Genomic DNA, 25,586 nt, shown 5'->3' on the forward strand with positions numbered 1-25,586 from the left:
ACCGTCGCCCGTCGGAGCTGTCGCCAGGCGATTGACAAGTTCAGTCGCCGCAACTTCGCCGCAACTGTCGCTAGTCCCGCATGTGTATGCGGGCTAGCGACAGGAGACCTACGCGAGTGAATAGAGCATCCGGCCGGGGGATGCTCCATTCACAAACAGCTTCCGCCGCATCTCTGCCTTTCTGGCGAGACATGTGGACAGCTGTCGCCGGCAGGGAGCTGTCGCTCCCTGACAGCTCCCTGGTCGCGTGTATGTATGCAACGGGGGACAATTGTCCCCCGTGTGTATGTAGCTTAAGACTAATGCTGACCAAATACTTGTTAAAGTGTGATAATTGGTAAACAATCAACATTTTCCTGATATCAGTTGTTTACCTGTTCTAGCACTTGGCACCATTAGGCATGAATTCAGCAGAAATCTAATTTCAATCATCTAATATCAATAATGTTGTCACCATCAGTAGCTTTTGTATTGAACAAGTGCAAAGTATATCAACTTTGGTGCTTAGAGAGCTCATGCAAGTTAATTCTTTATACTGCCTGATGAAGCAGGTCATATTTGCGAAATGTGTTGCATTGTGTACTATAAAGTTTTTCCTTGAATCAGACAATTCAAGTCAATTGAGAGGTAAGTCCACCACTTCCTCCCATTTTAAGCTGTTTTTTTTAGTGCATATTATTCTTTTTGGCACCTCTGTTTTATATGCAACTTTTTAGGTAATATTCCAGATACAGAGGTCTTGCCACTGTGACCTGGGCCCATATGCAAATATTTTTTTCTCCTGAGTTTTCTCCTAGGTGATATTTTTTCATCTTTGATTTAGAATAACTTTTCTGGACTTTGCAATGGAAAAAGTACCAAAAAGTAGGTGAAAAGTACAATCAAAATTATTTTGAGTATTTTCTTTCTTGCTGGTGGATTAAATGGCATTGTATTGACAATTTTTAAAATCTCACCTAGGAGAAAACTCAGGAGAAAAAGTTAATTGCATATGGGACCTGGTGACTATTCAATCCATGTTGGCAGTAGAAGGCCCACCTCTTACATACTTCTGAACTTCTTTAGGCAGACAATAGATGATACACCATAATTTTGTGCGGCTATCACCGTGGACTGGACAGGCATTAGGTTGCAGTGGCCAGATTTCTGTATGTATACATTGTAGGTAGGAAGTCCACCTCACCCTGACTTATGGTATCTACACTAGTAGTTATAGAGGTGTCACAATATAGGGAGTGTAGCCTCTGCACCTCCAGCAGAGCCTGGAGTTGGGGGGCCCCAGCTTCCAATACAGGGGCTGCCCCTCCAGATCATGTGTTGTTGTGTTCACACTTGTTAGAATGGGTGGAGTCATGAAGGCCACACCTGCTATATGATTTCTGGGCAATAGGCTTCCTGGTTATGAGAGTCACTAAAGAGGAAGGGATTGTGACCATTTTGGGAGCCCAATCAAAATTTTTCTGGGGGCCCATTATTTGTATAAAGGGAACATTATTTTTACTAATATAACCTAAAGATATCAGCCACGTACAGTCCTTTAAATAGTCTATGCTAATCACTTAACAGTTTACATCTATGGCATCGCACCGCTTGTTCAGTTCCCATCAAGATATTCTTAAACCCTCCGGAACAGCTTCCGTCGTTCGCAGAATTTACATTAGGCTGAAATGTGTTAGTCGTTGACCTTTTGCGTCTATATTCGAGCAGCTGCCTGTTGCGTTCTCTCATCTGTCGTATTATTACCACCAATCTAAGCTGTCATTTTCATCCGCAAAATGGCATATGACAAACCCGCTTTCCCTTAATGTTTCCCCGCTTTCCCTTAATGTTCCCCCGCTCTTCGCTCTGCACTATAATCCACATCACATGATCTATAGGAACAGTACGGCGTACACACAAAAAAGTATCTGCGTTCTGCATGAACATCTTTAACCCTTTTGGGACCAAGGATGCTACAGTTAAGTCCTCTGCGTGACTTTCTGCTGCTGACGGTATGTAACTGTAACGTCCTTGAAGTCCCGACGCAATCGCACACACCCGAATGGGGAGAGCCAGCTGTCATATGACAGCTGACATCTCCGCTCACTGATCATGAGCCATGACGATTGCCTCCTGATCCCGTGATCATTACAATCGCCACTGATCGTAGTGATCACTAAAGGCTGCAGCAGCAGAAGAGAAAGAAGAGGATCGGGACTTACCTCTCCTGACTTCCTCTGGCAATAGTCACTCCCCCTACACTCTGCCCTGCATCCAGCTTCTCGCTGCCTCTAGTGTCGAGTCCCGACTTGATGATGTCATCAAGTCGGGACCCGGTACTTAGCAGCAGTGCAAGGCTAGGTGGTGGGGAGTGTTGAGGTGGTGAGAGCTGCTCGTGGCTGGACCTGGGGAGGTGGGTAATGCCTGGCTACCTATACTGAGGAGGATACCTAAGCCTGTCTATCTATACTGGCGAAACCTATGCCTGGCTATCTACACTGGGGATACCTATGCCTGGCTATCTACACTGGGGATACCTATGCCTGGCTATCTACTGTATATTGGGGATACCTGTGCCTTTCTACCTATACTGGGGATCAGGGGCATTGTTAGCCCTAAATATCAGTGGCACATGCCCCAGATCTATTCTGGGGTGCCCTGGATGTCCCCCAGACAGAGTCAGCTGTATGGCAGGCATGGTGGGAGCTGTGTTGCATCAATGGGGGTATGCTGGGTGCTGTGCTGCCTCTATGTGGGCATACTGGGTGCTGTGCTCCCATGCTGTGCACTGTAATGCCTTTATGGGGTTATGTAGGGAGCTGTGGTTCTTCTATAGGGGCATGCTGGGAGTTGTGGTGCCTGAATGAGAGAAGGTCCACAGGAATGGGCGGGGGTCCACTAGAAGGTCAGGGAATGCTATGGGGTAACTGCCAGATAACCTGGCGGCAGGTCAGACTGCCCCGCAGAAAGCCAGACTAGCCAGCAGAGAAGCCCGGTAACTCTGCCTAGAAGTGACACTGCCTATTTATGTGATATGCTGCAATTTTTTATGTATAAATGGAGAGGGGGGGCTTCATCCAACATTTTGCTGGGCAGGCCTACTTAGAGCGCTGTTAAATTCACGTAAATTTGGCTCCACCCATGACCACACCCACATTTGGGTGCATGGCCACACCCATTTTCTGTCTTGAGTGCCCAAAAGTGCCTCTAATCTCTTTGGATCCCAGCAACGCCCCTGCTGGGGATACCTATGCCTGGCTATCTAAACTGGTGACACCTATAAAATAACAAAACTGCTCTGGTGCTTATCGGAGTTTTATATGCCGGTCCTCAAGTGGTTAATGTCTCTGGAGGTCCAAACTGAAAAGAGATGAACATTTTGCACGGCAGAGTAAATTAATGGAAGTGCCTGCTCTATACCTAAATGCCACGCAGGCAACTGTTTATTTGGAAACTGAAAAAGCAGCCTTTGGTCACGGCTGACCAGTAATGACCTGCTATAGAGCACAGCGATCCATCTGCCGAGCTTTTAACCCACGGAGTGTGGAGCAACAGGGGATTATTAACGCGAGGCAATGGCCTGAGTTCTAATGTTATGAACGTGATGCATTTCACCTATCATTAACCGATGAAATAATACGCAAACTCCCCAGTAAGAATACAGATAATGGCCGTGTCACGACTCTCCATTGTGATGGATACATTCAGTTACTGGCGCTTGAACACCCCCCTTATCGAGGAGACAGATGTGGGGAGAAGGTTCCATTTTTCATCAGCTTATTAGAGGGGGACATTCCTGGTATATTTAGAGGGAAGCTGATGACAGAGAGGCTTGGCCATGGGAGACGAGGGCTGGGAATATTATCATGCTCAGGTTATTAGCTGGCTTGGATGGAAAACCTGTCCCTGTGCATCATCTAACAGAGAAGAAAGCGGGGCAGCCAAAATATGAAAGAGATTGATTTTGCTTTGTCGTGTTGTTATTGTGTTGCTGAATCATAATGCAGGGAATGTGGGATTACCTACGTTTGGGGTTAGCTTTATAGGTGACCTGTAGTGGAAATGCTGGCGTATGGACTATAAAACAAGTGATGTAACGTCTTTTAAAGCGCACCTGAACTCAGAACTTCCTCTATGTTCTTAACCCCTTCAGCCTTACAGTGTATTTTCACCTTATGCATCTGAGCAATTTTCACATTTCAGCACTTCTCCCATTCATTTGCCAATAACTTTATCGCTACTTATCACAACAAAATGCATATATCTTGTTTTTTCCACCAACAATTAGGCTTTCTTTGGGTGGTACATTATGCTAAGAATTATATTTAAATGTAAGGGTAATTACAGTGTTTACAAATGACCATAGACATCACATTGAGGCTGCGGTAATTGACACAGGGAACCTAAAACAATTAATGGGAACTGTGTTCCCATTCATTGATGTCCAGGTTAACGGGTGGCAGCAAGAACAGGCGCAGGATCGCGCACACAGGCGAGCAGGAGAGTGCACAGTGTCGATTTTGACAGAGTACATAAATTTACTCCCCTGAGGCTAAGATAAAGTTTATCTATAAACTATTTAGTCAATGCTTTCCCATCGTAAAATCAGGGCCAGATTTAGGCCAAGGCCTCCTAGACCGTGGCCTAGGCCGCCACTGGAACAAGGGCAGGTGGGCAACAGGCTAAGCTGGTGGAGCGTTTGCAATGTTGCAAATGCTGAAGTGCAGGGAGATCAGGCGAGTGATCGTCTGCCCAACCGTGGTACTCTCCTTAGTGCTGCCAGACCTGGTCCATGGTCGCCCTTCTCTCTGTGCACCATGGCATTTTAGAGGGCGGCTACGGACTTGGGCAGCATTGCAGAGTTTGCGAGCGGAGGACATAAATAAGCAGCACCAGACACTCACCTCTCTGCTCATCTCCAGCACAGAAACTTCCTCTTCCATCTCCATCAGCCACCACTATGCATCTGTTCCTTCAATCCGCATCCCTCACATGCGACTCCCTGGCATGTTCCCAGCGAGTCACGTGATAATCAAGTAACATGCACGTGAGTCACATGTGAGATATGAGGATTGAAGGAACGGATGCACAGTGGTGGCTGATGAAAACGGAAGGGCAGAGGAAGCTTCTGCGCTAGAGACAAGCGGATAGGTGAGTGACTGATGACTGCAGTGGGAAGGGGAGCTGGCTACCTATACTGAAAGGGGTAAAAGGAAGGAATAAGGGAGTCATCTGGCCACCTATTCTGGGGGGATGGGGGAGGGGTTATTAGGCTACCTGTACTGTTGGGGGGGGGGGGTCATTTGGCTACCTATACTGGAGGGAAGGGGGGCAAGGTCATCAGCCTTCCTATACTGGAGGGAGGTAAAAGGGTAATCTGGTTACCTATACTGGAGGGAAGGGGGGGAGGGTTGTCTGGAATACCTATACTGTAGGGAAGGGGTCAAGGATCATTTGAATGGAGGGAAGTGGGGCAAGGTTTACCTCCAGGCAACATAGTTTTCTCCCACATCCCAAAAACATACAGATAAGTTAATTGGCTTCCCCTTAAATTGGCCCTAGACTACGATACATACACTACACGATACATTCATAGACATATGACTATGGTTGGGATTAGATTGCGGACTCCTCCGAGGGAGAGATAAGTGACAAGACAATATACTCTGTACAGTGCTGCGGAGGATGTCGGCGCTATGTAAATAATAATATGTTATCTACCACATGGCCATTGTAGTGTACGGCTGCATACAAAAACCTGCAAAAATGTACATTTTCGGACGGCCATAGTAAAGGTCGGCGATGGGGGAAAAAATGCCGGGGCTGTCAGGCACCGAAATATCCCCCCAATGCCGATATTTTCTATTGGTACCTATGGCGGCACCCAAGCCTCTGCCACTAGCATGCCCCTAAATAGTCTGTCACCTTATTAATTTTATCTGGACTGTAACTTGCCATTACCGTATGTAGAGTAGCAGTTTTAACACAGACATGTGGAAATGTTATAATGTTACCTTTTTTTCCTCCTTGAATTCAGGTCAGCTTGTGATTTAACTTTGAGGTCATTTAAACAGCAAACTGTCTATGTCATGTGTTACTTATTGTCAGTGTGTAGTGTCCTGTTAACTATTATAGACATTTACCTGGAGTGCATAAAAGAGGAATTCCCAAGACTATAAACTAGCCGAACGCACCAAGAATGTAAACAAATGGCCAGCATCCGCATGGGGTATAAACACATTTTACTGGTGCTTTTACAATGTTTGGGACATGGAGCAAGCTGGAGAGGAGATAAAGAATGCACTTAGCAACTACATTTTGGAACACCCGTACTTGCACAGAAATTGTAGGTAGACATTTTTACTGGAGATAAAAAGGACAGCAGTCCCAGTAAATGTTTGTAAAGTGCACTTAAATAAAACAAAATGTTCATTATGGTGCTCAAAGAGTGTGTGTGTGTGTGCGTGCGTGCGTGCGTGCATGTGATTTTAATACAAAATAATTAAACATTACTTATGCATATTTTAGATGTACCTTTTGAAGCCAGTAGGTGGCATTTACAGAGGAACTTTGACAAAAAGTGGAAAAAATAAATCAATAAAATTGCAAAGTGAGAAGTTAAAAAAACTAGAAAAGATATCAAGAAATTATTGATACTCCCCATGCAATGTGTTCATAATGTTTGATCCACAATCATCATCTTTACTACTGGTAGACATGAAAAAAACAGACAGCACCAAATGCCATTATCTATAACCACACCCACTAACAATGTGATAGGCTAAAAGGTTGTTATTTTTTATTCCTATACGCATATAGAGGGAGATACTGGTTGCTTGGCAGTTGTCTCACAGACAGGAAACTGTCAGCACCTTGGTCCTGACATCACACTGTGGGAGGGGTTTCACCACAATATCAGCCACACAGATCCCCCTGATGATCTTGTCAAGAAAAGTTATACATATCTAGTATGAAAAGGGGTATCAGCTGCTGATTGGAAAGAAGTTCAATCCTTGATTACAGTTCCTCTTTAAGGAAAAAAACGAATCAACCTAAGGGTGCTCATTAACGGTACAATCTCCTGAACGATTGTACGATTGATCAAATCGGGTACCAATTGATGACAAATTAAGGTATGTTTAGTGGATCTTTCCCTTTGTCACTAATATAAAAAGGTATGAACATCCCATTACTACAATATGTCTAGAAGTACAAAAAGCATTAAATTGTTATAAAGAGGGCAACCCTCATAGAAGCTGTTGAAACTGTATGTTAAAGTTAATTTTCTAGTTAACATAAGCTTGTTACAACTGCTTCAGCATATTTCATAGACAAACATACATATGTTGACCTAGCGATGGGCCACTTTGTTTCTTGTTGATGGTTCAATAAAGCTTTCTATTTTGGATAAAAATAAATAAATAAAAGGCCCTTCAGTGTTGTGGATCCATGCTGAGACCCGCAGACCCCTCCCCTCGGACATTTGTGTTTTGCCTGCTGCCCTGCGGGACTTTAGCACACTACTTTGTTGTCAAAGACAATATTCAGGCTTGTCCTGAAGTACCTCAGCCTATTCTGGGCACAGCCTCACGCACACATTCTTCAATCTGAGGGGTGAAGCACATTATCACCCTCTCCATCATGGTTGGATGTGTGAAGATGTGAGACGACCAGCTGGAGCAGCTGTGCTTCCCCTTGGATCGCCAAGCTCAAGGAACTTTCATCTCCATTGCTGTGTCAGCTGCTCGTCCCAGGCTGAGGCCGGCCTATAATTCAAGCTTCTTTTCAGAGCACTGGAGACCCGGCAGAACTGCCTTCCTTAGCCAGGTTTTTGTGTAGAAGAAGCAAAAGATAACAAGCTAAAAAATAAAAACCATAGTAATCATGAACGGCATGGAGTTAACATACGGTATGTGCATATTCACATATAGGGATGGTGGGAAATGCTCCTTTCTGAGTCCACAGAAATTCCGATTTCTGCCAACGCCAATTTCCGATTTTTAGATTTCCCAATATTTTCCAATTTCCAAGGAGTATTTTATTGGTCATTTTTTTTGCATCAGAGAATGCAAAAAGGGGAAATATCGGGCATCACCGTGCGTCCGAATTTCCTCTGTGGTGTCGGCCGAAAAAAGGCAAAAAAACCCTGACAAATCGGTAAATATCGAGCGCTGTCATACGCCCCAATTTCTGCTTTGGTGCCGGCTTGCCAGTATTTTATATGGAAGCCAGTGCTGACACTCGAGCCGCATGCACTCGATTTGACTGATACCCTGTACTATACATAGACTTATTAGACATTTCTGTACTGCCTTGGAGCAGCTAAGAGCGCATTAGTATGTACAGTGCGCAGTTTCTAGAAAATGAAGGAAGCAAATCCCAGTGCCCGGTACTGAAGTGTTGCACTGTAGTAAGACGTGTCACTCATTCATTATGTTGTAAACGACTCCCCCCTTAGCACACCAGGATGATATTGATCTGGTCAGAGAGGACTGAAACAGTGGAAGAGTTATTTCATAACAGCGATCCTTTGACCCGTCTGTAACATTAGAATGTACTGAAGATATGTGAGCAAATATATTTCATTTCACTAAGGTCAGAATGGTTTGTTTGAGTACATTTGGTCAGTCGATCAGCCGGTCAAAGGTTGTGAGAAGAAAATTAGTAAAGCTTGTCACTTACTGTCAAATCTTATGTAGCCAGACTTAAGTGAACCTCGCCTTTGGACTCATTTAAAAGCATTTTTTTTCCAAAAAAGGGCATCTGAAAGAAATAAACCATGCAGAAATCCTTCAGAATATTGGGTTAAATCGGTGCTGGGCAAACTACGGTCTGTGTCCGGCCCATGTGTTCTTGATCTCTTGCCCGCCAACAGGGGGCGTGCCAGCGTATTGCACTGTAGCTGCCAGCGTTTAAAGGCCCATACACACGGGCTACAACTGTTGCTGGAAACACATGGCGCGCGCATGTTGCGGCAACAGGTCCTCCTTGTGTATAGGCCCATACACACGGGGTACGCCGTCGCCGCAACCACGCGGCACGTGCGTGTTGCGGCGTCAGGTCGCCCGTGTGTTTTACGCGCGCGCCCCGAACCGTCGCCCATCGGAGCTGTCGCCAGGCGATTGACATGTTCAATCGCCGGCTACAGCTGTCGCCGCAACTTCGCCGGAACTGTTGCTAGTCCCGCGTGAGTACGCGGGCTAGCGACAGGAGACTTACGCAAGTGAATGGAGCATCCGCTTGGGGATGCTCCATTCACAAACAGCTTCCGCCGCATCTCTGCCTTTCTGGCGAGACGTGTGGACAGCTGTCGCTGGCAGGGAGCTGTTGCTCCCTGTTCACGTGCACGCATGCAACGGGGGGCAATTGTCCCCCGTGTGTATGTAGCTTATGAGGTGCGTGCAAGGAACTGTTGCTAATCAGAGCTGTCGCCAGGCGATTGACTTGGCCAATCGCCGGCAACAGCTGTTGCAGGAACCGTCGCTAGTCTCAAGTCGATGCGGTCGTGTGTATGCTAGTCTCTAGCAACTCTTGTGAGTCCGACAGTTCATTGAACCTGCGACAGAAGTTGCTGAGCAACAGTTTCTGCAATGTTGCAGACAGGTTGTTGCCACGTGTATACAATCATCGCTTGTATACAACTGTCGTTGCTGGAGACTTTCAACTGTTGCTTGTCTCCATGCAACTGCAGACATCCGTGCCTCGTGTGTATGTAGCTTAATATACTGGCACGTCCCGACGTCCTGTCATGTGACTTCCTGCTGCCATGGAGATGCAACTCTGGGATCGGCACTGAGGTGAGTTTCAAATCCCCCACCGCCCGCTCGCAACTCTGCAGGAAGGGAGGGAGGTTGGAATTTAAGGAATACGGCCCGTGGTCCACAGAATGTGGCCCGGGCCTCTTGAAGTTTGCCCAACCCTGGGTTAAACCATTAGAAATCTTATTTGTAATTGTATTCTCACAGATACCTTTGTTTAAAGGACCGCATTTTATTGGATAAAGTGTCTATAACCACCTACACTATTGGTGCATTCAATTAGTGTAATAAAAATCTGGCAGGTCTGTTTGGTAAGTTTCATCCACAGACATACATCTGGCCACCCCCTCCGATCCCAAAAATGACCTGTGCCTGACTGCCCAATATACTGTATATCCGACTTCCATGCAAGACTGCAGGACTTCTCAGAAGCTGCCCCCACTCTCTGGAACTCCCACCACCCATTAGACTCAGCCCATCCTTCATCGCCATCAAACAAGCCATCAAAACTCACCTCTTCAAGATCCCCCCCCCCCTCCCCCATAAATGCCATAACTTACTCTGTTAATCACCTGTTATTATTATTATTTATTGTATTTATAAAGCGCCAACATATTACGCAGCGCTGCACAATAGATAAAAGGGTTAAAGAGAACCCGAGGTGGCTTTGTATAACGTAAGTGGGGCACAGAGGCTGGTTGGGCACACTAACACCAGCCTCTGTTGCCCCATGGTGTGTGTCAAAGACCCCCCTGCTCGCCGCTATACCCCCGCAATGCTGGCGACACGCAGCGTGTCGCCAGCACAATGTTTACCCTAGCGCTGTCTGTCAGCGCCGCTCCGCCGCCTCCTCCGCATCGCCGCTACCCGCCCTCGTCCCTTCCCTCACGCTGATTGGAGGGAAGGGACGAGGGCGGGTAGCGGCGATGCGGAGGAGGCGGGGGAGCGGCGCTGACAGACAGCGCTAGGGTAAACATTGTGCTGGCGACGCGCTGCGTGTCGCCAGCACTGCGGGAAGGATAGCGGCGAGCAGGGGGGTCTTTGACACACACCATGGGGCAACAGAGGCTGGTGTTAGTGTGCCCAACCAGCCTCTGTGCCCCACTAACGTTATACAAAGCCACCTCGGGTTCTCTTTAACATACAAGGTAGGACATACAGGAAACTCACAACAAAAAAAGATCATGCAAATGATTTGATAATACAGTGTCATAGGTCAAAATAGAGATTGTTCTAGTCCACAAAAGGGGTGATTATCAGTAAGATTTCATAATCAAGCAGGAAACACTAGGGAGGCGGGCCCTGCCAGAGGCTTACAATCTAAAGGGTGGGGGTGGAGACAATAGGTGCATCTGTTGAGCGGGTGTCTAACAGAACATATTATGGTGCTGGTGTAGGGGGGTATGCAAGCATGAAAGGGTGAGTCTTGAGAGCTTGTGTGAAGGTATTAAAGGTGGGGGCGAGTCTGGTGGCTGGAGGGAGCGAGTTCCAGAGAGCAGCTTATTGCGGGTGGACCTGGCATTCAAGAGGCCACAGGAAACAGAGAGCGAATGCCTAGGGGTAGGATGGATAGGAATAAGCTTATGTCGAGGGGGTGTGTGGGTAGAGTGTGGGGGGGAGGGAAGGGAGGTGCATGGGGGTTGAGGGCCAAAAGGGAGTCTAAGGACAGAAAGGGAGAAGGTGCGGGGAGAAAGAAGGGGGACAAGGTGTAGAAGGAGGTGGAGTTAGAGCATGTGGTGATGGGGGAGAGCGAGATGGGGAGGGAGATAGCTTGGAAATGGTGGAGGGGTAAGGGAGTGAATAGGAGGGAACATTTTGTACTGAAGGGATAAGGTAGGATGGGGTGGGGAGAGTGGAAGCATAGACAGGGGGACAGCAGTTAGACCAAGATGAGATAAATGTCACCAATGATGTGGCTGAAGGGGTTCAGCAAAGTTGCATCAATAATCAATTTGGTAAGGAGCAGTCCACAGGAGATCAGCAGTGAAGTTGGCAGAACATCAATGATGGCAAACAAAATCCAGCTGTGTGTGATTGGTAGATGGGTTGTCTGGTTGGTAATAACGTAACTTGTCTGGAGGTCGGCGACGGATCAGTTGGTGGGGAGTTCAGCAGTGGAGCAACCAGCGAAGATCAGCAGTGGTGTGGTTGGTGAGGCACGGTGAAACCATCAGTAGTTTGGTAAGCGGGTGTGCTGTGCTTAAATTTAGCTGGTGTATGCAACCTGTGCCTAGTGTGTCCCTATCCCTCCTTTTTAGATTGTAAGTTGCTGGCAGGGTCCTGCCCCCTAGTTTATCCCACTTGCCCATGCACCCGTTCATCGGGTAACTTTCCTAAAAACTGACTAAAGGTGGCCACTAACAGTCCAATTTGTAGCGAAAAATCATTTGAGTGATCAGAAATTCTGATTAAATTGGTTGTAAATAATCTTTGATGGGAACAATCGATTACGAACGATTATAAAAATAATCGTCCGATTCAATTTTCATCAAACCAAAATTTGGATTTTCTAGTTGGTTTTGATAGATAGGAAGCAAAGATTGGCTCGTTGATGGTGTAGTGAACAATTTTTCTTCCGATCAGAATTATTTGATCGCTCAAACGATTTTTCGCTAGAAATTGGATCATTAGTGGCCACCTTTAGACTTGAACCAGGTAGCTGCTAAGATATAAATATTTTGCGCTGTGTAACATGTTGACGCTTTATAAATACTATAAATAATAATAAAGCACAATGAGTTTCTTTCCTTGTTTTCCTGTTCCGGTACATGGGATAATGTAGCTGCATATGAATCTTGCTACTTGATATATCATTTGGTTTTGATTATAACCACAAGTCAATTATCTGCTGAAGTATGTTTACTATGGATGACCTTGTAGCTGTTTATGATCTATTATATGTTGTACTACATTGTAAACGTGATGAGCTTTTCATGATCTCATGTTTGCTGCTTTTATATTGTGCTTGTGTTGGCATGATTTGATCTGCATTTGTATCCCTTATCTGTTATTCTTGAATGAACTTTATTAGTGAAGTACAATGGGTGGGGCAACAGAACAATTAAAGAAAAAAACAAACAAACAAAAGAAGATTTTACACTTTTCTCATGTATGGAATAAATGTGCAGTATGTGGGACAGGATTTATTTCCTGCTGTTGGCTGGTAGCTTGATGGACCTTGATAGATTGATAGAAGATAGATTGGTTTCTGAAGCCTGGCTGAGAGGCTGCAAGCAATGCCCAGTAGTTCCCAGTGGCTGTTTGCAACAGTTGGAGGTGTAATTCTGGAAGTTGATGAATGGGAAGTCCAGGTTGAGTCATCTGCCATTTTCCAAATCATAAGAAGAAAAATTGCCTCACAGTGGTTAACTTCAAAGGGGGACTTTGAGACCCTGAAAAGCTGTATCTATTTCACGTGGGAGACGGCCTTGTATGTTGCATTCATTGAAATGTATCTTATACAGACAACTTAGTTGACTGTGGGCTTGATTCACAAAAGAGTGCTAGCTGTTAGCACGTCCGTTTTCGCGCGAATTTTCATATTGCACGCAATTGCGAATTTTCACGCAAAACGATAACGTTTTTGCGTGCAAATGCGAATTTTCACACAAAAACGATATCGATTGTGTGTGAAAATTCGCCTTTGCGTGCGAAAACGTTATCGTTTAGCACGCAAAATTCGTGATTGCGCGCAATGCGAAAATTCGCTCGAAAACGGCCGTGCTAACAGTTAGCACTCTTTTGTGAATCAAGCCCAATGTATGAAACTGTTGCAAAGGTTGGAAAGTTCATCTGCCATTTGTAATTTTACATACACGAAAGCAATATTTTTTCACCACTTCCTAAATAGCTTCATACACATGTATGATTAAAGCCGGATAACGACCGCCTCAGTCAATAATCAGGCATGTGTACAAAAGCCCCCAACTGCCGACCTAGCTGACATCATGCATGCGCCACTCTGTCAGCACGCCACCCCCCTCCCCTAGCAACAAATCATGTCATCAGATACACAGCTGACTTCGTGTCTGAACAGCCCAGCAATGTCGCCCAAGGGGATCAGGTCTTGCTGTACGCTGCTTAGATTTAGTTTAATGACTGTAGTCTATTACAGCTGGTACCATACTGGTGAAAAGGTTCCATGCCATCATGGCTGACATTTCCATGGTCTTCCCCTTCATTAGTAATTGCAAACTTGTTAAATTATAAAGGAGAACTCCGCTTATCACCATAAGATGGCATGGGTGGAAGTACGTTCACGAGATTGATACTCACCTCCCAAGTCTTTCTGGTACCTTATTTCTGGTACCTTGCTATGTACTAATTTATTTCGTTTTTGGTCAGCTGCTCCCACTTAACAGCCATGCTTTTGGTGTATATGCAGAGCTTCTGTTTGGGTTCAAGGTGCGTTTGTAGTTACTGGGGGGACTCAGCGCATCTCTGATTGGAGGCCATTCGGAGGCGGCCTGGTGTTGCGCTGATCCACCTTTTGCGCAATTTTCAATTTTCGATTTTATTTGATTAGCCGCACCCAGGCTATGCATATACATAGGTTAGGATTTAGTTAGTGTTAGGCCCCTCCCATGGAGGATTGACTTCTTTGCAGTGGGAGGGACAAGTATTTAATAGGTTGCATGCAAGCTGTTACAGGAAACCAACATCCTCCTCCAGTGGTAGACAGGTCATGTGTATGCTCGGTGTGTATTCGACTCCACAAGTGAGGCTTGCACTCTTTTGCAGGTAGGCACTTGCCTGTTTTTAAGTAGCGCTGCTCATTTCCTTGCTATGTACTAATTTATTTCGTTTTTGGTCAGCTGCTCCCACTTAACAGCCATGCTTTTGGTGTATATGCAGAGCTTCTGTTTGGGTTCAAGGTGCGTTTGTAGTTCCTGGGGGGACTCAGCGCATCTCTGATTGGAGGCCATTTGGAGGCGGCCTGGTGTTGCGCTGATCCACCTTTTGCGCAATTTTCAATTTTCGATTTTATTTGATTAGCCGCACCCAGGCTATGCATATACATAGGTTAGGATTTAGTTAGTGTTAGGCCCCTCCCATGGAGGATTGACTTCTTTGCAGTGGGAGGGACAAGTATTTAATAGGTTGCATGCAAGCTGTTACAGGAAACCAACATCCTCCTCCAGTGGTAGACAGGTCATGTGTATGCTCGGTGTGTATTCGACTCCACAAGTGAGGCTTGCACTCTTTTGCAGGTAGGCACTTGCCTGTTTTTAAGTAGCGCTGTTCATTTCCTTGCTATGTACTAATTTATTTCGTTTTTGGTCAGCTGCTCCCACTTAACAGCCATGCTTTTGGTGTATATGCAGAGCTTCTGTTTGGGTTCAAGGTGCGTTTGTAGTTTCTGGGGGGGCTCAGCGCACCTCTGATTGGAGGCCATTCGGAGGCGGCCTGGTGTTGCGCTGATCCACCTTTTGCGCAACCTTATTTTAAGAAATCTTGCTACATGTGTGTGTGCTCTCACCTGCTCTTCTGGATGGTCTTCTAGACACTTAACTTTTACAGAAATTTGATAGATACATCACCAGTTATCAGGAAGAGGGGGTCAGCCTTCATATCTCTCACTTCAGGTGTCCTTTAAATATGTGAGTATCATTTCAAACCTGCATACATCTAAGCCACATCACATATGGTGAGGATACAGTAGATATTTAGTGACATCATTAAATGCCACCATGCTAGAAGTATCCTTCCTTACATTGTGGGTTCATACAGCAAGATGGTAAACCACACTATTTCCTAGTGTTTCAGGTAATGTATATCATTATTGTGCAGTGCTTAGGAGTGTCAGAGCACATCTGTATATAGGCTGAGACCTCTTGCATTTTGTGTAGGAAGATGCAGGAAATAGAAAGTGGTAATAAGTAGCACTCATGGGATGCACTATTTAAGTAATGGTTACCCATACTTCAAAGACATCTTAGTCCCTTTTACGGGAAGTGAATTTGTGTGAGCAGTCAACCTTAACATCCATTTGAAAATCAACATGAAAACCCTTTTGCAGTGGAAAGAGTGGCATTGACCTACAAGACTTAGAAGCTCAATAGAAGAGGCAGAGCCAGCTCTGTCCCGAACACAAATCAAAGACATCTACGCCAGAGCTAGTAAATATATACAGATCATTAGTGGAAGGTTGCATTTTAAAGCAGATGGAGAAGTTCTGAGAGTCGGGGAACCTGTGATATTCTGAGGTCTGTGTTTTACAGGCCACTGAACACTGTAAAGGTCAGTCCATCCAAAACTGATAGCTCCGTGTTTGGTACATGTTGGGAAGCTTTAATCACCTCTTGGGTTGGATTATAGTTGGAGTATTTCAGTGACGAGTTCTAGAGCTATCAGGTCTGCACATCCCAAGGATGTACTCTGTGTGTGAATTTTGGACGTTTAAAACATTTGGAATACTTTATAATGCAGAATAAAAATTGAAGCAACTCTGCCTGGCATATAAATGCATCCACCATATCTTCCCTTTATACATCTTGTATCTCATCCAGAGACACTTTGTACAGAGGGAAGGTGTGAAGGTAATCAAGTGTACCTTCTCTAAACTGTTTGAAGCACAGTGTGCTATCTCCACACCCCCTGCTGATGAAAGCTTGTGTTTGCTCCTTACTACTGCTAATTACAGAAGTCCTCATCTGCCTGCTATTTCTGTGGATGGCAGGTTACGGAAGTATGGCAATAAAAGCCTCTAACAAACATCTAAATGTAAAAAGAAGAGGTAGAATGGAAGATTGTTAGCATGCATTTTTAATGTGCTGTTGAGATGCTTGTGGGCTAGAAATGCTGCTTGGTTCCCTTTAAAGACCGATCTGTCCAACATTACTTATCTGCCATCTTCATAGCTCCACCACCCTCCCTTGGACTTATACCCCACCATCCTTATGTGTCTCTCTTCCCCACCCCTTAGATTGTAAGCCTGTTTAGCAGGCCCTCCACCCCATGTGCTCTTCTCCACCACCATATGGACTCAGTGACTTGTGTGCATATGTATTCCTACATTGTTACACCACTATTGTGTGTAACCTGTAACAAACACTAACACACATTATGCAAAGAAAGTATAGGTTACCTATATATTGTGCAATAATTCAGCCAATGATGCTCACAACACGGGCAACGTATATGTCGTGTGCGTAACACACTTAGCTATTTGCATAACGCATGTATTACAATATACATGCACTATAATGTTTGTGAATACAGCACATTATGACTGACAGATACAAATAAAAAATATGATGTGTAATTTAACTTGATCTTCAGTAACGTTATTGTCCTGTTGTACATTGTGCAGCAACACAATTTCATTACAACTAATGTGGATAAAACAATAAGAACCATAGACAGGAAAGGATTACAAGCTAAATCAGAATCTTAATTACTTTAGTGCCAACATATTACACCCCCTTCCGTACCAGGCCACGTGTTCTCTTCTTTTCTGTAGCTCTGCAGCTAACGAAGCTGGGACCTTTGTTTTTTTTTGTTTTGTTTTTTCAATACATCTTTGTTGGAATTTCAAAGGGAACCTGAGGTGAGAGGTATATGGAGGCTGCAATATGTATTTCCATTTAAACAATACCAGTTGCCTGGCGTCCTGCTGATTTTTTTCTGTAGTAGTATCTGAATCACACACATAAAATCAGGGCTGTAGAGTGGATACAAAAATCATCCGACTCCAACTCCGACTCCTCAGTTTATGAAACCTCCGCCTCCAACTACGACTCCAGGTACCCAAAATTGCTCTGACTCTGACTTCTTGGCTCCGACTCCAACTCCGACTCCACAGCCCTGTGTGAAACAAGCATGCAGGTAAACCAATCAGACTTCAGTCAGAGCACCATGATCCACAGGCATGTACAGGGTCTATGGCTAAAAGTATTAGAGGCAGAGGATCAGCAGGGCAGACAGGTAACTGGTATTGTTTACAAAAGGAATGACTATGGTAGCCTCTAGATCACTCTCAGTTCATGTGTACATTTACAAAACTGCTGTACCTGACTTTAGGACAAGAAAAAACAAGCACACAGTTTAACTGTAAAAACATTGTCATTATTTTCTTTTCTTGGGAAGACGAGCTAACCTTTAAATTAAGGGGAAAAATGTACATCAATAAGGTCACTTTGTAAAGAACCTTAAAATATTTACATATTATGCCGGGTAAAAGGGCCAATCAAACTTTCCATATATATATATATTAATGTGTGTAACTAACATCCATGTTTAAAGGATACCAGAGCCGAAAAGGTTTGGAGAAATGGGGAGAACGCGCATGTATGGGGAGCTTTCCTGATGGCCATCGTCCCTTCCGTCCTTCTTCTTACATACCTAAAGCCCCCCCCCCTCCCCCCCCCCCGGCAGCCTCTTCCGGGTCACTGGAAGCAGGCATCAGTACACAGGCACTGGGGGAGGGAGAGCGTGTTAATCATGATGTTATGCACATGTGGCGCTCTAGGGGGAGCTGTGGCCATCAGGGCAGCTCCCCATACATTCCGCTATCCCAAACCCCATTTCTCCTAAGGGTTTCAGCTCAGGTATCCTCTAACCTTTAAAGTTTAAAGCATACCTGAACTGAAAATTAAAAGTCAAAATAAACATACACCCATCATACTTACCTCCCGTGTAGTCTACTCATCAATCTCTTTCTTCTTGTTTGTCCACTGTGATCAATGGAATTCTTTGTCCACATTTTGAAAATGGCTATGACCCCATAACAGCTTCCTGTGAGCACACTGTTAAACTGTAATATCGCCCACTTGAGCCATAGGGAAACATGGACATTACTTGCTCATCAGTTGTGTTTTTTAGTTATAACTGACAGCAACTAATATATAATTGACAGCAGCATATATTTCAGTTTGGACAAAATCTTGTTAGAACTGGAAGGAATCATTGCTAGAAGAAAATGGTGAGCTACTGAGAGCAACTGATGGCAGTGTAAGTATGTAATATTCATTTGCAGGTACTTGTGTTTATTTTAAATCAATTTACTTGGTTCAGGTTCCCTTTAATAACTGTTGGAGACAGGTACTCTTCCTGGCTGGGATTCAGTTGGGAACCTCCTTTAACTTTTTGTTGAATTGCAACTGCCTCATATGCGGAAGGCAGCACATTGATCTGGTGCCAGCAAGTAATAACATAAACAAACGCCGCTTGCTTCACTTCAGTAAATGTAAAATCTGGAATCTGACTTACAGGTATAAATAAACAGCACAGGTTGATCAGTTTTTGCTGAGCTGGTGAAATCATTTCCTGTCGGCATAGCGGGAGTCAGTAATTCCCTGGGAAGCCTCACTATGCTTAGTAATCAAGATTGCTATTTTTTTTTTTTTTGCGGCGGTCAGTGGACCAGAATAAATAGAAGATCAATTCATGTGGGTGGTTAATTAAGAATGAAAACCTTGCTGCTTTATTTTGGCATTTCTTAAAGAGAATCTGTATTGTTAAAATCGCACAAAAGTAAACATACCAGTGCATTAGGGGACATCTCCTATTACCCTCTGTCACAATTTCGCCGCTCCCCGCCGCATTAAAAGTGGTTAAAAACAGTTTTGAAAAGTTTTGTTTATAAACAAACAAAATGGCCACCAAAACAGGAAGTAGGTTGATGTACAGTATGTCCAAACATAGAAAATACATCCATACACAAGCAGGCTGTATACAGCCTTCCTTTTGAATCTCAAGAGATCATTTGTGTGTTTCTTTCCCCCTGCATCTCTCTTGCACTGAAGTTTCAGGCTGCTCTTTTCTTCCTGCAAACAGCTTTGCCCTTGTCTGTAATTCCTCACTATGTGAAAGCCCAGCCAGCTCAGAGGACGATTTATCCAGCTTGTAAAAGATGAGAGAAGCTGCTCTAATCTAAATAACACACAGGCAGTGTGCATAGAGGGGCCTGGAAGGGGGAGTTCATAGCAGAACCAAAACACTGAAGAACTTGGCAGCCTTCCAGACACAGGCCTGACAAGTCTGACAAGAGAGAGATAAGTTGATTTATTACAGAGACTGTGATAGTACAAAGTGCTGCAGTAAGCCAGAACACATTAGAATAGCTTTTGGAACTTGTAGGATGATAAAAAACAGGATGCAATTTTTGTTACGGAGTCTCTTTAAAGGTCTAGTCCTGGAAAACAAAACGTAATATTAACAAAGGAGCCACTGCAAACACAAAATCTCACATAAATGACATTTTATTGACATTTGCTGTGTGGTTAACCCAGCCCCCTTTGTTGTCAGCCATGTTTGGCTTGAAGAGCCTGAACTGTCTAACTGCTGTGGCATTTGGTTTGGTTGTTAAACAGGCAGAGAGGTGAGGGGTGGTCTAACTGCTGTGGTATTTGGTTTGGTTGTTAAACAGGCAGAGAGGTGAGGGGTGGTCTAACTGCTGTGGTATTTGGTTTGGTTGTTAAACAGGCAGAGAGGTGAGGGGCGGTCTAACTGCTGTGGCATTTGGTTTGGTTGTTAAACAGGCAGAGAGGTGAGTGGTGATCTAACTGCTGTGGCATTTGGTTTGGTTGTTAAACAGGCAGAGAGGTGAGGGGTGGTCTAACTGCTGTGGCATTTGGTTTTAGTTGTTAAACAGGCAGATAGGTGAGGGGTGGTCTAACTGCTGTGGCATTTGGTTTGGTTGTTAAACAGGCAGAGAGGTGAGGGGTGGTCTAACTGCAGTGGCATTTAGTTTGGTTGTTAAACAGGCAGAGAGGTGAGGGGTGGTCTAACTGATGTGGCATTTAGTTTGGTTGTTAAACAGGCAGAGAGGTGAGGGGTGGTCTAACTGTTGTGGCATTTAGTTTGGTTGTTAAACAGGCAGAGAGGTGAGTGGTGGTCTAACTGCTGTGGCATTTGGTTTGTTTGTTAAACAGGCAGAGAGGTGAGGGGCGGTCTAACTGCTGTGGCATTTAATTTGGTTATTAAACAGGCAGAGAGGTGAGGGGTGGTCTAACTGCTGTGGCATTTAGTTTAGCTGTTAAACAGGCAGAGAGGTGAGGGGCGGTCTAACTGCTGTGGCATTTAGTTTGGTTGTTAAACAGGCAGAGAGGTGAGGGGCGGTCAGGGCCGGAGCTACCATAGAAAAAAATGGGCAATTGCCCCAGGGCCTCAGAGCCTGTAGGGGCCCCCAAGTTGTCCCTCCCCCATCTTAACTGTTGCTCCCCAGGGACTCTGCAGAGTCTGTTAAGTTGGGAGGTGATTGGGGGAGGGTCAGCAACCTGCTCAGGGGCCCATGAGGGAAATTTGGCTGCAACAAAGGGCCTCTAATGACAATTTTTGGTTTGGGGGGTGTCTGTTGGGGGGCCCCCGGGCTAATTTTGCCCTAGGGCCCAATTGTTACTTGAACCGGCCCTGGGGGCGGTCTAACTGCTGTGGCATTTAGTTTGGTTGTTAAACAGGCAGAGAGGTGAGGGGTGGTCTAACTGCTGTGGCATTTAGTTTGGTTGTTTATCAGGCAGAGAGGTAAGGGGCAGTATCACGCTACACAACTCAAAATTCGAATCTGATCGATGAGATGTCTGTTGGCTGCCATCAATCGCAGGCCAATTCCCGATCAATTTAGCATGAACTCTTTTGTAAATCAGTCTTGTTAAGCCCCTCGTTACTTCCCTGCCCCAGTTGCTGTCCTCCCTAATGTATATGTAGCTCCGCCCCTGCATTAATACTTCACCTGTCCGGTGTTCGCAGATGTGTCTGGACTCCTCTCTCGCATTCCATGTGGTTGGCAGTGCATTGCGTGCGGAGTGCATCTGTGATGTCAGTGAGCCGGCAACCACGTAGGGTTACATGTACAATAGGAGGGACAGTGTCCAGGGGTTTTTCCATTTTGTTAATCGTTTTCTATTATCACACACTGTTACCACTGTGAGCCTGATTGGCCATATTTTCCAGCATGTCTGATCGATACAGTACATGCAACCAATTTTGGCCTAAAATTGATCGTATCGTTGATTGGGCATGCTTTTGGCGGCATTAATTTCCATCCGATTCAATAATAATTATCAAATCAGATGATCAATCGGGTGCCAAATCTACAGATGTATCACCACCACTATTTTTTTCCTGAATCTTGAGGTCTGAGATCCTTTAAGGTATAGTAATCAAATGTTTCAGATGTAACAGTGTTTAGACGATAGCCTGACGCACACTTTCAATAATGATTGGCCAAGCACTGACCAATTTTACCACCTCCAAGTTTGTACTGATCTCTGCTGTGAAAGTAAACATTTTTACAAACAGGGAATGCTTTCAAATGTTCTTTTATGTACCTACAAGTAGTTACTGAAATTGCAGTTTTGGGAGTATAATACTAGTTTAAATAGGGGATATGACACTGTGCAAATAAAGATTTTAGCAGGCAGCACCCATAGGACCATCAAAAAACCATGGCTTAACGCAACCTCACTGCATACATCGAATGCCCTGCTATGCACTTAAGGATTGTCCTCCTTCCAGCTAAAATCGCTTGCATCAGGCACCAATCATCTCATGACTGCTCGTAACTTTACACTTTCCAATCTGCAAAACCACAGAAAGCCCCGATAAAAGACAGAAGCCCAACTCATCCACTCACTAAATAAATCTATTTTGGCAACAAGCCGCATCAAACATCATCATCGGCGTGCCCGCGTTTCCTACAAACAGCCGCCTCTCCCAACATCAACCGCCCGATGCCGAGCCGGCATTGAAAACATATCTGAAGTATCTTGATTAGAGACAGCAGGATTGGGATTTTGCCATTAGAATAGAAAGAGCGGATTGTTACTGAGATCCCGCAGAGCGCCGTACTCTGGTATTTGTGGTGAAAGGAAATTGAAGAGAAACGGAACATTTTGGATTCATATTTCATGAAATAATGTGTGTGACAGGACAGAAAAAAAAACAGCCTGGGCAAAAATTGACATAATTTCTTTTTCCCCTCCCTTTTCAGCCAGAGAAAGACAGATAAATATGTCAGGATTAACAAATGCGCCATTGTACCGAGCATATAATGCATTCTTTTTGCCGAATCGAAAAAACGAATAGGCTCTCCGGAATGCTGATATAGGCCGTCCATATGCTTCTAATACCAAAACCTTCCGTGTTTATCTAAAACATATATAAACAGCTAATAAAACAAACACCAGCGATGTACATGTATGCTCTCCAGATGTAAAAGCCTTTTTCGGTTTACATACTATTCCGCGTCACTCCAGTGAAGTGAATGGACGTTATGATGTATGACCAGATGTTCGATATTTTCACCTAAATCTTCCATTCCTTCCGAAGTGTGTTTATAAATATTCCTGTTCTGTAAATGGCCGTTGTAAATTGCTTTGGGAATCAACAATGGTGAAACGCGTAGCTGTAGCATGGCGGGGCTTGAGAGTGGCGCTGTGGGCCACGGCACGCTGTACAAAGCGCCTTCCCCTATATTGCGGCTATGGCTGTTTTATGCTTAGTTTTAAAAACTAAGGATGAGGGTTAAAGTGGAATTAAACTCAGAACTTCCTCTTTGCTCTGAAGGATATGCCACAGCATGATAACCTTAATGGGAAAACAAATATTCATTATAATTTATGGAAGTCCTAAAAAACACTCTGAAGTTTTAGATGGTTTCACTCTTGTGGGGAGCACTGAAAGGGTTAAGCCTCAGAGTATACTGCATGGAGAGCTGCCTAGGAAGAGCTCTGCAGTATATTCACAGCTGATAACACTTAGTTAGACACTTTAATCGCGTGACTGAAATAGAAGCACGAGGAAAAATGGGCGCCTGGTGAAGCCGATAAGTCTAAACAATAAATATAGTTAAATAGTTAAATATAGTTAGACGTCAAATGAAAACAAAAAATATTTACAGCGGTAATGACTATAGGAAAACATTGGTAAATGTTACCGTTTTAGTAAAACTAAACCTAACCCTACTCTCACATAGAACTCTCCCCCATCCGATGCCTAACCTTAAAACCCTGATTCCAGACGCCGGATTTTTAAACCATCCCTCCTGACACCTAACCTTAAACCTCCCCTTCCTGACCCTAAAACTACCCTTCCTAATGTCTAACCCTAAAACCCCACTTTCTGATACCTAACCCTACAAACCCCCTTCCTGACACAATTAACCCTAAAACTCCCCTTCCTGGCACCTAACCCTAAAACCCCCCTTTCTGATGCCTTACCTTAAAACCCCCTTTCCTAATGCCTGACCCTAAAACCCCCCTTTCTGACACCTAACTCTAAGCCCCCCTTCCTGACGCCTAGTCCTAAAATCCTTCCTGACGCCTAACCCTAAAACCTCCCTTCCTGGCACGTAACCCTAAAACCCTTCTTCCTGACGCCTAACCCTAAATCCCCCCCCTTCACAACACCTAACCCTAAAACCCCCCTTCCTGGCGCATGACCCTAAAACCCTTCTTCCTGACGCCTAACTCTAAGCCCCCTCTTCCTGACGCCTAACCCTAAACCACCCCCTTCCTGACACCCAACCCTAAACTCCCCTTCCTGATGCCTAACTTTAAAATCCTCCTTCCTAACCCTAAAACCACCCTTCATAACACCTAACCCTAAGCCCCCCCCTTCCTGACGCCTAGCTCTAAAACCCTCCTTCCTGAAGCCTAACCCTAAACCACCCCATTCCTGACACCCAACCCTAAACCCCCCTTCCTGATGCCTAAGCCCCCCTTCCTGACGCCTAATTCTAAAATCCTCCTTCCTGACGCCTAACCCTAAGCCCCCCTTCCCCTTCCTAACACCTAACCCCCCCCCCCCCCTTCCTAACACCTAATCCTAAAAACCCCCTTCCTCCGCTGCAAATAACGTAAATAGAAAAAATGATGAATTTCTAAATGATACATTTAAAAAGACTATACATTTCAAAAACAATACATTTCAGAAATTGAAAACAAATAATTTAAAAACTTTAATTCTCAAATACAAAATATTTTGGTTGAACATATGGTTTTTTTATCGGTCGCCCAATAGCAGATATTTGCATTAGCGCCTGTGAGGTGACCAAATTTTCTATTAGCTGCAGGCACCCAAATTTCCTGCTTCCCTTTTGTTCTGCCTAAAGGAAAAATAGAACACAGAGAAGTGAATTTATTCAGCAACTCTATGTAGAATAAAAGCTTTTCATTGTGTGCTGTGCAAGAGTTCAAGTTAACAAAGAAATTGGGGTAGAGGAAGGATAACTCAGCAACCAATTAGAATCTCTCCCAACATATAACTAAGCTACATCACCATTCTCGATTTCAATGGTATTTAAAGTTCTGCGGTTCACAGAACACCTTATGAAAGATTTTAAAGTATTACCCATATCCAAAGTGTACCTGAGGTTGAATACAGTGTGATGAGATAAACATGTATGTACAGTACGTGTTATACTCACCTCCCTTGGTTCCGGCAGTAGTCAGCTTGTAAGCATGAGCATGAGGTTCCCTACAGCTTTATTTTATTATTTTCTCACAAAAATATCAAAAGCTACATTCGACAATTTCAACAATAATAGCGTACCATAATAGCGTACCAGAGGATGGCCTGAAAAGCCTAAATCGTGCAGGGAGTCATTCGCAGAGAACGGCAGTACGCGTGACCACATAATCATACATCATAAAGTTAAACAACAGGAAATTATAATATGTGATCACCAAGTTATGCATCATAAAACAGAATCCAGCAGTGTGTAAACAGAAGACATCCCGGATAGCATCTTCTGTGCATAACAATCTGAAAAGATGCTGGGCAAGGAAGAGGTCACAGCAGCTAACTGTGCTGTAGAATAAAAAGAAAGGGCTCAGTACACAAAGAATAGGACACATTTGAACTTATAACCTGTTTTCTGCATAAGGGACCTTTTCCACTAGGGGTGAT

At 44.5% G+C, this 25,586-nt stretch overlaps 1 protein-coding gene across 8 annotated transcripts in view; it reads left to right on the top strand.

Annotated features, from left to right (window-relative positions):
• The window catches only part of ROBO1 (roundabout guidance receptor 1), a 1,398,228-nt gene that overhangs the window by 1,139,669 nt on the left and 232,973 nt on the right, over positions 1 to 25,586 (top strand). Inside the window, exon 1 of one of the 8 annotated variants that reach the window (XM_068270501.1) lies at positions 9,695 to 9,776. The exons of the other annotated variants lie outside the window; for them this stretch is intronic. The gene's annotated coding sequence lies outside the window, so the exon portion shown is untranslated. Of the gene's footprint in view, positions 1 to 9,694; positions 9,777 to 25,586 lie in introns of those variants that run through there. 8 annotated transcript variants of the gene reach the window in all.

This window comes from Hyperolius riggenbachi, chromosome 2, assembly GCF_040937935.1.
Source record: "Hyperolius riggenbachi isolate aHypRig1 chromosome 2, aHypRig1.pri, whole genome shotgun sequence".
Taxonomy (NCBI): domain Eukaryota; kingdom Metazoa; phylum Chordata; class Amphibia; order Anura; family Hyperoliidae; genus Hyperolius; species Hyperolius riggenbachi.